Consider the following 12,075-nt stretch of genomic DNA (forward strand, 5'->3'; position numbering starts at 1 on the left):
GCAGAGATCCGGCCACTGCACTCCAGCCTGGGTGGCAGAGCAAGACTCTGTCTCAAAAAAAAAAAAAAGTATAGTCAGATCTAATCCACATCTCACCTCTCCCACAGCACTTGTTTGCCTATAACACACATACTTAAGCATGGCACTCAGAGTTTCTCTCACTGGCCCAAAAATAACTCTTCTGATCTTATCTGCAACTATCACACGCCAAGAATCTTAAGTCCTAGCCATACCAACCATCTAATGTACTCTGAGCATATCATAATGTACCTTTATATTTCTTTGCCTTTATTCCTTAAGCCTGAAATGGCTTTAATGCCCTTCTCCCTCATCTTCTCCCTTCAAAGTCCAGTTCAAAGCTCACTTCTCCACAAAGTCACTGCCAAACTATTTTCTTTTTGAGATGCAGTCTCGCTCCGTCACCCAGACTGGAGTGCTGTGGCATGATCTTGGCTCACTGCAACCTCCACCTCCCAGGTTCAAGCAATTCTCTTTCCTTTTCTTTTTGGCTAGTCCCTTGTAACCATTTTATGATTTACTTGAAACATCAATTCCTTGGGAAGGCCTTCTGTGAATTCCTTCCCTAGGTTTGAGTTTGTGTTCTTGATCTCTCAGCACCTGTCGTACCCCTGTCACAACCATCATCTCACTTTGTTGGCTTTTCCTCCCCAGTCTGTGCATCCTGGGAAAGCAAGGATTGCTTTTTTTTTTTTTCAGATACAGTTTCGCTCTTGTTGCCCAGGCTAGAGTGCAAAGGCATAATCTCAGCTCACTACAACCTCCGCCTTCCAGGTTCAAGCAATTATCCTGCCTCAGCCTCCCGAGTAGCCGAGATTACAGGCATGCACCACCACGCCCAGCTAATTTTTGTATTTTTAGGAGAGATGGGGTTTCTCCATGTTGGTTAGGTTGGTCTCGAACTCCCAACCTCGGGTGATCTGTCCGCCTTGGCCTCCCAAAGTGCTGGGATTATAAGCATGAGTCACCATGCCTGGCCAAGAATTCCAAGAACTGCTTTTCTTTTCTTTTCTTTTTTTTTTTTTTTTTTTTAAGATGCTGTCTTGCTCTGTTCCTTAGGCTGGAGTGCAGTGGCATGATCTCAGCTCACTGCCACTTCCCTGTCCTGGGTTCAAGCGATTCTCCTGCCTCTGCCTCCCGAGTAGCTGGGACTATAGGCCTGCACCACCACGCCCAGCTAATTTTTGTATTTTTAGTAGTGACAGGGTTTCACCATATTGGCCAGGATGGTCTCGATCTCTTGACCTCATGATCCACCCACCTCAACCTCCCAAAGTGCTAGGATTACAGGTATGAGCCACTGCGCCTGGACAGGATTGCTTTTCTTATTCAGCAATTCCCCCAAGGCTATCACAGTGCCCAGGACAGGAGTTTAATAAATGGTTTTCAAATATCAGACTTACATTTTATCTACAAAACTGCTTATCTGAACCTTTGCAAACCTGAGCACACAGCAGGTATGCAATACATTTTTGTCCAATTAGTGACTCGCCTTACCCAAAAAGACTTCTGGAATTTTCTTTTTTATTATTTTTATATTTATTTATTTAAATATAGAGACAGGATCTCACTCTGTTGCCCAGGTTGGTCTTGAACTCCTGGCTTCAAGTGATCATCCCGCCTCAGCCTCCCAAAGTGTTGTGATTATAAGTGTGAGCCATCTGGCCAGGTTGGGTGGCTCACGCCTGTAATCCCAGCACTTTGTGAGGCCGAGGTGGGCGGATCACCTAAGGTCGGGAGTTGGAGGTCAGCCTGACCAACATGGAGAAACCCCATCTCTACTAAAAATACAAAATTAGCCGGGCGTGGTGGTGCATTCCTATAATCCCAGCTACTTGGGAGTCTCAGGCAGGAGAATCGCTTGAACCCAGGAGGCAGAGGTTGTGGTGGGTGAGCCGAGATAGTGCCACTGGACTCCAGCCTGGACAACAAGAGTGAAACTTCGTCTCAAAAAAAAAAAAAGTGTGAGCCATCATGCCTGGCCACTTCTAGAACTTTCTACCGTCCTATCTGGGGGGGATATAAATTTACTTAGGCAGCTAGACTAAGCTATACAGCTTATGGCTCATCATTATGGCCAGTTCAACAAATATTATATTGAGTCTCTACCTCACATCAGCTAGAGTTAGGTTCCTTAGATATGAGGACCAATAATACCTGCTCTTGAGGAATTACAGAAGGAAAAGAGATACATGACACTATTGGATATTGCAGGGAAAAAGTTAACTGCAAGATATTACAGTACAGAATATGAACTTCTACAATTTGAAGGCTTAAAATTAGAAAGGGGCCAGGCACAGTGGCTCACACCTGTAATCCCAGTACTTTGGGAGACCAAGACTGGTGGATCACTTGAGGTCAGGAGTTCAAGACCACCTTGGCCAACATGGTGAAACCCCATCTCTACTAAAAATAGAAAAATTAGCAGAGCATGGTGGTGGGCACCTGTAATCCCAGCTACTCAGGAGGCTGAGGGAGAATTCATTGAACCCAGGAGGCGGAGGTTGCAGTGAACCAAGATGGTGCCACTGCACTCCAGCCTCGGCGACAGAACGAAACTCCATCTCAAAAAAAAAAAAAGAAAGGCCAGGTGTGGTGGCTCATGTCTGTGATCCCAGCACTTTGGGAGGTCGAGGTGGGCAGATCACGAGATCAAGAGATCGAGACCATCCTGGCCAACATGGTGAAACTCTGTCTCTACTAAAAATACAAAAATTAGCCAGGCGTAATCAGCCAGAGGCTGAGGCAGGAGAATCACTTGAACTCGAGAGGCAGAGGTTGCAGTGAGCCAAGATCGCACCACTGTACTCCAGCCTGGTGACAGAGTGAGACTCCATCGCAAAAAAAAAAAAAAAACTAGAAGAAGGCCAGGCACAGTGGCTGATGCCTAGCACTTTGGGAGGCTGAGGTGGGTGGATTGCCTGAGCTCAGGAGTTCAAGACCAACCTGGGCAACATGGTGAGACTCTGTCTCTACTAAAAGTACAAAAAATTAACCAGGTGTGGTAGCGTGTACCTGTAGTCCCAGCTACTCGGGAGGCACAGGTTGCAGTGAGCCAAGATCATGCCACTGTACTCCAGCCTAGGTGACAGAGCAAGAGTCTGTCTCAAAATAAAATTATATAAAACTAGAAAAGAGCTGGGCGCGGGGGCTCACGCCTGTAATCCCAGCACTTTGGGAGGCCAAGGCGGGTGGATCATGAGGTCAAGAGATCGAGATCTTCCTGGCTAACATGGTGAAACCCTCTCTCTACTGAAAGTATAAAAAATTAGCTGGGCATGGTGGCAGGCCCCTGTAGTCCCAGCTACTCGGGAAGCTGAGGCAGGAGAATGGCAAACCCAGGAGGTGGAGCTTGCAGTGAGCCGTGATCATGCCACTGCACTCCAGCCTGGGTGACACAGCGAGAATCTGTCTCAAAAAAAAAAAAAAACTAGAAAAGAAAATCATGGGTCTCCTCTCTCAGCTTTGGAGCCCCCTTCCCTCTGTCTCTGTATAGGCGAGCTTATTCCTTTCTTCTCCCTTCTTTCTTTCTTTCTTCTTCTTCTTTTTTTTTAGATGAAGTCTTGCTCTTGTACCCCAGGCTGGAGTGCAATGGTGTGATCTCAGCTCACTGCAACCTCTGCCTCCCAGGTTCAAGCAATTATCCTGCCTCAGGCTCCTGAGTAGCTGGGATTACAGGCACCTGCCACCACACCCGACTAAATTTTGTATTTGTAGTAGAGACGGGGTTTTACTATGTTGGCCAGGCTGGTCTCAAACTCCTGACCTCAGGTGATCTGCCCACCTCGGCCTCCCAAAGTACTGGGATTACAGGTGTGAGACACCGTGCCTGGCCTCTTCTCCCTTCTTTCTTGCCTATTAAACTCTCCGCTCCTTAAAACCAAACCAAACTAAAAAATAATAAAAATCAATGAACTGGTTCAGCTGGCTACCAACAGTAGAACCAAAACAATTAAGGCCGTTGAGTCTAGAAAAGGCCAAAAAGGAATGTGATGAAGCATACAAATGCCATCTAATCCTAGAATAATTGAACCAATAAATATCTTCAAAATTTGAACCATAAAAATACAGGCGGAATTAAAAGAATCAGCTAACCTTTATTGAGCTAGCACTCATTGTCAAGCACCATGCTATAACATATTTAATTTAAAAGATGTAATACTTTAGCAGATAGCAAACTTATGGAATTCATTATTCCAAAAACGTGCTTTAAATTTTCAAAAATTACAGATTATGAGCCAGGTGCGGTGGCTCACGCCTATAATCTCAGCACTTTGGGAGGCCGAGACAGGCAGCTCACGAGGTCAGGAAATCGAGACCATCCTGGCTAACATGGTGAAACCCCATCTCTACCGAAAAAAATACAAAAAATTAGCCGGGCGTGGGGGTGGGCGCCTGTAGTCCCAGCTGAGATTGCGCCACTGCAGTCCAACCTCGAAAACTCGAGACTTTGTCTCAAAAAAAAAAAAAAAAATTAAGATTATACATCCCTTATCTGAAATGCTTGAGACTAGGAGTGCCTCAAATTTCAAATTTTTTCTTAATTTTGGCATATTTACACACACATAATGTGATACCTGGGGGATGGGACACAAGTCTAAACACAAAACTCAAAATTCAATTATGTTTCATATACACCTTAAACACACAGCCTGATGGCAATTTTTTTTTTTTTTTTTTGGGACAAAGTCTCGATTTTTCGCCCAGGCTGAAGTGCAGTGGCGCAATTTCAGCTCACTGCAACCTCCGCCTTCCAGGTTCAAGTGATTCTCCTGCCTCAGCCTCCAGAATAGCTGAGATTACAGGCACCCGCCACCACACCCAGCTAATTTTTTTGTATTTTTAGTAGAGTCAGGGTTTCACCATCTTGGCTAGGCTGGACTTGAACTCCACCTACCTCAGCCTCCCAAAGTGCTGGCATTACAGCTGTGCACCACAGCGCCCAGCAGCTTGATGGCAATTTTATACAATATTTTTCATAATTTTGTGCATGAAACAGAGCCTGCATTAACTACTAATCTGTGGGATTTTTTCACTTATGGCATCATGTTGGCTCAAAAAGTTTCAGATTTTGGAGATTTGGGGTTTCAGATTTTCAGATTAGGGATACTCAATCTGTAATACCTCAGGCAAAAAAATGGGTTACTGGATGGTTAAAGCAGATTTAAAAGGATGCCTCTAACTTCAACTTTCTACCCTAAAGTAAGTCCCCTCTACAACATTCTCAATAGGTGGTTGACTAACTTCTTAATATCTTCCTCAATAGGAACTCACATTTACCCTTTACCCACACCATACATTAGTACCCAAGAGGAATGTTCTGGCTTCTTCTCTAGCCTTCTCAGAGTTTATCAGAGAGGATAATTATAATCATCCACAATACATCTCTCAATGTCAGTCTAAGTCATGGGTCTGATTCACCATGGCAATTCTGACCTTCTTCAGAGAAGCAAGTTTGGGTTAAGTATATCACTCATTACCCTAAATACCATATTCCTTGCAGGTAACCGGAAACCAGCTCTAAATGCAAGGTCATCTCTAAGCTAAGTGTAAATGGAAAAGTAGCTCTTGTTTACAGCAACAAAAACTCCTGAGGCAAGATGAGTGAGTTGATCCTTTGAGTATTTCATGGAAGGGGCTTTAGAGTATTCATTGTTAAATCACACAACTCTCTCTGGAATTCTTTTTTATTTTTCTTTTTTTAAATTTAAACTTGCTTTTATTTTATTTTATTTTGAGACAGAGTCTCACTCTGTCGCCCAGGCTGGAGTGCAGTGGTGTGATCTCGGCTCACTGCAACTTCTGCCTCCTGGGTTCAAGCGATTCTTGTGCCTCAGCCTTCTGACTAGCAGCTGGGATGACATGTGCACACCATGCGCGACTTTTTGTATTTTTAGTAGAGACGGGGTTTCGCCATGTTGGCCAGGCTGGTGTTAGAACTCCTGGCCTCAAGTGATCTGCCCGCGCCTGTCTCCCAGGGTCCTGGGATTACAGGAGGGAGCCACCCTGGCCAGCCTCTATCTGGAATTCTAAGTGAACACATGTAAAAGAAATATGTCAAATGTACGTGAAATGCTTAAGAACTCACTATTCTGGGCCAGACGCGGTGGCTCATGCCTGTAATCCTAGCACTTTGGGAGGCAGAGGCGGGCGGATCACCTGAGGACGCCAGCCTGACCAACATGGAGAAACCCCGTCTCTATTAAAAATACAAAATTAGCCAGACGTGGTGGCTCATGACTGTAATCCCAGCTACTTGGGAGGCTGAGGCAGGAGAATCGCTTGAACCCGGGAAGCGGAGGTTGCGGTGAACCAAGATTGCGCCATTGCACTCCAGTCTGGGCAAGGAGAGCAAAACTCCGTCTCAAACAAACAAACAAAAAATTAAACTATTCTGGCTGGGCACAGTGGCCCACGCCTGCAATCCCAGCACTTTGGGAAGACGAGGCAGCCAGATCACCTGAAGTTGGGAGTTAGAGACCAGCCTGACACACATGGAGAAACCCCATCTCTACTAAAAATACAAAATTAGCCAAGCATGGTGGCCCATGTCTGTAATCCCAGCTACTTGGGAGGCTGAGGTAGGAGAATTGCTTGAGCCCAGGAGGCGGAGGTTGCAGGTGAGCCAAGATTGTGCCTTTGCACTCCAGCCTGGGGGACAGAGAAAGACTCCGTCTCAAAAAAAAAAAAAAAAAATAACTATTCTGTAGTTTTTTGGTTTTTTGTTTTGTTTTGTCTTGTTTTTTGTGACAGGGTCACCCTCTGTCACCTAGGCCAGAGTGGAGTACAGTGTTTCCGGCTCACTGCAGCCCCGACCTCGGAGCCTCAAGTGATCCTCCCACCTCAGCCTCTGGAGTAGCTGCCACTACAGGTACCAAGCACCAACTCTGCTAATTTGTTTTCCTTTTTTTCATTAACTTTTTTTTTTTCTTTTTCAGACAGTGTCTCACTCTGTTGCCCAGGCTGGAGTATAGTGGCAGGGTCTTGGCTCACTGCAACCTCCGCCTCCCCGGTTCAGCAATTATCTGCCTCAGCCTCCCGAGTAGCTGGGATTACAGGTGCCTGCCACCACGCCTGGCTAATTTTTTGTATTTTCAGTAGAGACAGGGTTTCACCATGTTGGTCAGGCTGGTCTTGAACTCCTGACCTCGTGATCCACCTGCCTCGGCCTCCCAAAGTGCTGGGACAGGCATGAGACACCACGCCCGGCCTAATTTCTTTACTTCTTTGTAGACATGAGGTCTTGCTATGTTGCCTAGCCTGGCGTCGAACTCCTGGGCTCAAGCAATCCTCTCACCTCAGCCTCCCAAAGTGCTGAGATTAAAAACCTGAGCCATTGTGACCAGCCTGTAGTTATTTTCAAAGACAAAAAAGACGCTTTGAAACTAAGCACATCACTGCTCATATATTTACCAGAAAACTAAACAAATGACTTCCGACCCACTCTAAATTCATTTTTGTGGGTTCTGAAAATCCAATGTCTAAAATGTGGCAAGATGCTATATTTGAATAAGGACAAGTATCCGGCTGCACGCGGTGGCTCACGCCTGTAATCCCAGCACTTTGGGAGGCCAAGGAAGGCGGATCACTAGGTCAGGGATTCGAGACCAGCCTGGCCAACATGGTGAAACCTCGTCTCTACTAAAAATACAAAAATTAGCCAGGTGTGGTGGTGGGCGCCTGTAATCCCAGCTACTCAGGAGGCTGAGGCAGGAGAATCGCTTGAATCCAGGAGGCAGAGGTTACAGTGAGACGAGATCATGCCACAGCCACTGCACTCCAGCCTGGAAACTCCATCTCAAAAAAACAAACAAAAACGGACAAGTGTCACATGATTGCAGGGAAGGACATTGGAACTAGTAATGAAAAAGGAGTAATATTGGCTGGGCGCAGTGGCTCACGCCTGTAATCTCAGCACTTCAGGAGGCCGAGGCAGGTGGATCACGAGGTCAAGAGATCAAGACCATCCTGGCCAAATGGTGAAACCCCATCTCTACTAAAAATACAAAAATTAGCCGGGCACGGTGGCTCACGCCTGTAATCCCAGCACTTTGGGAGGCCAAGGTGGGTGGACCACCTGAGATCGGGAGTTCGAGACCAGCCTGGCCAACATGGAGAAACCCCGTCTCTACTAAAAATACAAAATTAGCGAGGCATAGTAGCGCATGCCTGCAATCCCATCTACTCGGGGAGCTGAGGCAGGAGAATCACTTGAACCCAGGAGGCAGAGGTTGCGTTGAACTGAGATTGCGCCACTGCACTCCAGCCTGGGCAACAAGAGCAAAACTCTGTCTCAAAAAAAAAAAAAAAAAATTAGCTGGGCGTGGTGACGGGTGCCTGTAGTCCCAGCTACTCGGGAGGCTGAGGCAGGAGAATCACTTGAACCCAGGAGCCGGAGGTTGCAGTGAGCCAAGATAGCACCACTGCACTCCAGCCTGGCAACAGAGTGAGACTCCATCAAAAAAAAAAAAAAGGGAATAATATTGGTACTTTTGGGAGGGGGGATGGATAGCATTAGGAGATATACCTAATATAAACGACGAGTTAATGGGTACAGCACACCAACATGGCACATGTATACATATGTAACAAACCTGCACCTTGTGCATGTATACCCTAGAACTTAAAGTACAATAATAATAAACAATAATAATAATATTGGCACTTTCTGGGGACTTAAAAAAGTAAAAATGAATACGAGATTTTCTGAAATTTTCTAACCCCAAAATATTTATTTAATTTTTTTTGAGATGGAGTTTCTCTCTTGTTGCCCAGGCTGGAGTGCAATGGCATGGTCTCGGCTCACTGCAACCTCTGCCTCCCAAGTTCAAACGATTCTCCTGCCTCCCAAGTAGATTATGGGCATCTGCCACCACGCCCGGCTAATTTTTATTTATTTATATTTTATTTTATTTTTGAGATGGAGTCTTGCTCTATCGCCTAGGCTGGAGTGCAGTGGCGCGATTCTCGGCTCACTGCAAGCTCCGCCTCCCAGGTTCACGCCATTCTCCTACCTCAGCCTGGGACTACAGGCGCCCTCCACCACGTCCGGCTAATTTTTTGTATTTTTAGTAGAAACGGGGTTTCGCTATGTTAGCCCGGATGGTCTCGATCTCCTGACTTCGTGATCTGCCCACCTCGGCCTCCCAAAGTGCTGGGATTACAGGCCTGAGCCACAGCACCCGGCCAATTTTTGTATTTTTAGTAGAGACAGGGTTTCACCATGTTGGCCAGGTGGGTCTCAAACTCTTGGCCTTAGGTCATCCGCCCGCCTCCGCCTCCCAAAGTTCTGGGATTACAGGGGTGAGCCACTGCCCCAAGCCCAAAATATTTATTTGTTCCACACTCTATTATAATTTTTGGAGACTGTGTAGTCGTTTTTTTTTTTTTTTTGGTGAGACACAGTCTCACTCTGTCACCCAGGCCGGAGAGCTGTGGCTAGCTCTCAGCTCACTGCAACCTCGACTTCCGGGGCTCAAGCGATCCTCCCACTTCAACCTCTGGAGTAGCTGGGACCACAGGCAGCTAGCTCCACCGCACCCGGCTAATTTTTGTTATTTTTTGTAGAGACAGGGTTTCACCATGTTGCCCAAGCTGGTCTGGAACTCGAGCTAAAGAGAGGCCGAAGAGGCCGCTCACTTTGGGAGGCCGCCTGTCTCGGCCTCCCAAAGTGCTGGCATTACAGGCATAAATCACAGCGACTGCCAGAAAACTAACAAAATTAGGCAGGCGCAGTGCCGCGCACCTGTAGTCCCAGCTACTCAGGAGGCTAGGCTGAGAGGATGGAGTTTGCAGTGAACTGAGATCCCGCAATGCACTCCCCCCTGGGCGACAGAGGGAAACTGTCCCCCTAAAAAAAAAATAAAAAAGAAATTTCCAATCTAAACTACGGTTTTGTTTAAAACGAGGGGAAAAAATCCAAGTTAAAACTTTATTACTTGAGGCCAAAACTCCTTGATATCCCCTTTATTTCTTCTCATGCATTCAGTGGGTGATCCAGAGTGCTACAAGATGTAATGATGTCAACAAATTATGCAGAAACACTGAGAGAAGTGTCCAGAGGAGGTGAAATTCTAAGTCACAGACTGGAGACTACTATGTAGATGTTTGAGTGAGCGATGGGGTAAGAGTTCTTTGGAGTCATCCCGCTACAGTCCGGTGGAGTTTGGCTTAGGGCAAGACCAAAATACTGCCCCCACAATAAACCCAATGAAGCTGAGTAGAAGCTGCCTATTCAATGTATTTGCTGAAGTAAACAGGAACCAAAAAAAAAAAAAAAAAATTTAAGATATTAAATATACATCCTTGATATAAGGCTCTCAAATTAGGAGACGGTGCAACCACTGAATGAGAAGGTTCCCCGGTCGGGCACAGTGGCTCACGCCTGTAATACCAGCACTTTAGGAGACCAAGGCAGGCGGAACATGAGGTCAGGAGACTGAGACCACCCTGGCTAACACACTGAAACCCTGTCTCTAACAAAAATACAAAAAATTAGCCTGGTTGGGCTGGGCGCAGTGACTCACGCCTGTAATCCCAGTACTCTGTGAGGCTGAGGATGTCGGATCACCTGAGGTCGGGAGTTCGAGACTAGCCTGGCCAACATGGTGAAACCCCGTCTCTACTAAAAATACAAAGATTAGCTGGGCGTGGTGGCGGGCGCCTGTAGCCCCAGCTACTCAGGAGGGTGAGGCAGGAGAATCGCTTGAACCCAAGAGGCAGAGGTTGCGGTGAGCTGTGATCGCGTCATTGCACTCCAGTCTGAGCAACAAGAGTTAAACTCGGTCTCAAAAAACAGCAACAAAAAATTGCCTGGTCTGGTGGCACGTGCTTGTAGTCCCAGCTACTCAGGAGGCTGAGGCAGGAGAATTGTTCGAACCCAGGAGGCGGAAGTTGCAGTGAGCCGAGATCTCACCACTGCACTCCAGCGTGGGCGACAGAGCGAGACTACGTATCAAAAAAAAGAGAAAAAAAAAAAAAAGAAAAGGAAAAGGTTCCCCAAATGCACTTTGGTAACTATTAGCAGAGGCAAGGGGGAAGAATATAATCCCTCAAGACTAGAATTACGTCTGACAGTCTCTTTTCCTAAAACCCGTCTTGATTCGCCTAAACAGACATCAATCAAGGCCCCATCTGTGTCTACTAGGAAGTGGTTTTGAGATTTCTCTCATCTTGAGAGAATCCGGGGCTGCGCCTGCTCTGCTGTCTAGGTCAAGGCTTCACCCACTTGTCTGGTGGACCATCCTCCAAGACCCTCGGGTTGAGATTTTGCCTTCATCTCTCCTGCCCCTCAATTAGATAACACCTGGCCAATTCCTCTGTCATTTCAGAAAGCGGGAACACCCTAAGCGTCTTTCCTCAACGATCTCTTCTCTCAAAAAGATAGGTTTCTCCATCCTCTGACCGAGCAAGTTACTCTGTTCTCCACCTAGACATCAAGAGACACCTAGACACCTTCCATCCCCTCAGGTTTGGACGCTGCTCTTTCCTACTTTAGGAGGCTCCAGGAGTCTTCCTACCACGCGCTCATCTGAGGGGAGACCTGGGCCTGCTCACTTCCCCTTGGAGCTCCTCTTCCTTCCCTGCCTTTGCAAAAGAACCTGCTTTTCCCCCTTGTTCTGAGTGGCCGAGGCCTCTGCCGCGCCCCTCGGGAGAAGCTGGACTCTGCTTTCCTCAGAAGAACCCACTCTGTACTGTGGTTCCCCCGCCAAGGCTCCCAGAGGGTCTCCTCCCAGGCGGGCATCCGGGCTTCCAGCACCTATCGTCCCCATCCCATTGGGCGGGACCCAGGCCTCCAACCAGCTCCTCATCCAAGGGCCCGGTGCTCCCCGGACCCCGCCTCTGGGGATACCCCAGGCTCCCCAGACCCCTCGACGGGGTCCTGGGGCCCAGGCCTCTCAGTCCGGAGTCACTCCGGCCCCTCCTGGCCCCTCAGCCTAGTACTTCCGGGCCCCTCGGTCCGGGGGCGCCGGAGCCCCCCAAGTGGTGGACTCGCCGGTTCCCGCCGCCCCGGCCTGGGGCCCGAGCCCCGGCGACGCGGCCGGCTGCGCTGGGGCG

The sequence above is a fragment of the Rhinopithecus bieti genome, unplaced genomic scaffold (genome assembly GCF_001698545.2).
Source record: "Rhinopithecus bieti isolate Rb0 unplaced genomic scaffold, ASM169854v2 scaffold_41082, whole genome shotgun sequence".
Classification (NCBI taxonomy): domain Eukaryota; kingdom Metazoa; phylum Chordata; class Mammalia; order Primates; family Cercopithecidae; genus Rhinopithecus; species Rhinopithecus bieti.